Below are 2545 nucleotides of genomic sequence, written 5' to 3'. Positions count from 1 at the left end.
ATTAATCTAATATGCCTACAAAAAGCTGTTTTTGATTTCCAGTTCTTGTTTCCTTTTAGCTTTCAGTCCTATGATCCTATAGTTCCTAGAGTAAAGAATGTAACATTTTCCTATCCACATCACTTATCTTGAGAAAGTCACTGACCTTTGTGATTTATACATATATCATGTGCATAAATATTTAGTATCTACTGTGCTAGTTCTGAGTTATAGTGATGAATAAAATGAAAAATATTTTCCGCTGTGGCCTCAGAGAAATTTCATTTTAGTGAGGAATAAAGACAAGCAAGTAAACAATTAAAATCCTGAATGGTAGGTGTTTTTATGGCAGAAGTCTAGGTTGTCTGGGAGCACAAATACCTTTTAAAACCAGGTATTTGGGGGAAAACTCACCTTACAAATATATCTCTTCTCTGATATTTCCTTGAACTTGTCATTTCCTCTTTTTATTGGACATTCAACTAGGCCAATTGGTGACTTTCATGTTCTAGTCCTTGATTTAGCTATGCCTTTCAGGAAGGAGGGATGGGAAAATGGAGTGCAATATGAGGACATTTTTTTTTCCTGGAAGAAGTGACATCTAAGTGGAAACAGCAGAACAAGGAGAAATTAACTATGTGGAAAAGGGGGGGGGGAGAAGAAGGTATTTCGGGCTGAAAAAGAAAGCATGTGTGAAAGCCTCAAGGAGAATGGACCCTTTAAGGACCTGAATTTTCTGTTTGTAGCTTTAGCTACTTTGAATTTGTGCTGGTAGATATAAAGAATACAGGATTGGAAAGTGAGATTTATCAGGATTATACTGGTATCATCTCCAATCTTGAAATTACCTTCTTTTTTTTTCTTCTCATCCTCACTTGATGTTAAAATTTCCCAAAGTATATAAAATGAGACATGAAAGTCTCATGCAATAGCCATCAACTTCCCTTTTCCCAGGTAGTGCTGTGGTTTGAGTGTTCCCTAAAATTTTATGTGTTAGAAACTTACTCCCTCTGTTTACATGAATAGTTTAATGGATTAATGAGGTCTCTGCCCTTATGAATGGACTAATACTGCTATCATGAGAATTGGTTACTTATTAGAGGAGTGGCTTTATTATAAAGGAAAAGTCTTTATTGCTCTTCTGTCTCCATGTGATGCCTTCTGCTTTGTGATGGTGTATCATTAAAGGCCCTCACCAGGTGCTACAACTATTCTCTTCGATTTCCCAGCCTCCAAAACCATGAACTAAATTAACTTTTCTTTATAAATTACCCAGTCTGTGATATCCTGTTATAGTAATAGAAAATGGACTTAGCAGTTAATGTCAATAGTTTATATCCTGCCAGCCTCAGCTTCACTTTCTTTTTTAATGTCTTGTTATTTATATCATGATGCAGATACATATAGATGTACACCTCTAACATTTGTAAGATTTTTTGAGAATATTTTTTTATCAGAATATATGAATCTACTATATTATTTTAATATTAGCTTAGCTGTTCATTCTATAGATAACATAATTTATAGGAGCTCTTATTTCAACACAGTTTCCTCCAGTTAGAAATTCCTTTTCTGCTAAGGGAAGAGACAGAGGACTGACTGTTGAGAAAGCAGTGGGCTATATAGTAGGATGGAGAAAATAATGAGAACTTTTTAGCTAAAGATTACATAAAGACTGTCTGCACCTGAAACCTCTCTAAACCACCACCCACTGCCCGATACATTTTCCTTTCCTATTTTTAATAAAATCCATTTAGGCAGAAAGTTTTTGTCTGCTCTGCCCTTCAACAATACTTTTGATGTTCACCTTCATGTGATGTCATTTGGATAAATATATCAGAGGGTAAGAAAGGTAGGGAAGCCCCCAGTGGGATTTTTCCCAGAATCTGCCCACTCCCATTTTCCATCTCTGCTTCAGTTAAAACACAGTCAGTTGATTTTAGATGTTAATTTAAATGATAATAATAGTTTTAGAAATATAAATAAAGTAAAAAAGGAATTTGAGGAAATTCACTAAAATAGGTAGGATGGAATTAACAGAAAGAAGAGAGTGGAGGCACCAGGCTTTGCAAGCCTACAGTAGAATAACATGTTTGAAGGGCCCCAGGCTCAGAGGGATTTATTCACATTCTTAACTGCACTATTTTTATATTGCTGTATTTGTAAGTTTTATTGGTATGTGTTTACAGGATCAATAAAACAGGCAATCTAAATTGCTTTTTAAAAAAGTATGTGCACATCATTTTTTTCTTTATAGTTTTTATAAAAAATGGAATCAACTTCATCCCTCATGATGATCACAAAGTAGAATTGTATATTAGGAGTTTTTGTTTGTTTTCAACTAAAATAGCATGGACTAGGGCATATCATTGGAGAGGCAGATTGTTCAAGGTATGTTGAAAAAGGCTGGAGTTGATAAGCAAAAGACAAGAATGTGAGGCCCTGGGCTAGGGCCATTGCTGAGAGAACCTAGGACAAAAAAAAAAAAAAAAAAAAAGTGGGTATAGACTGAGGAGGGCAGGAGCCAGAGCACAAAACAGAAAATAGGATGGAAACCGAGAGAGAA

Source organism: Otolemur garnettii, unplaced genomic scaffold (genome assembly GCF_000181295.1).
Source record: "Otolemur garnettii isolate 467f Iridium unplaced genomic scaffold, OtoGar3 scaffold00110, whole genome shotgun sequence".
NCBI lineage: Eukaryota > Metazoa > Chordata > Mammalia > Primates > Galagidae > Otolemur > Otolemur garnettii.
Note: the sequence above shows the minus strand (reverse complement) of the source record.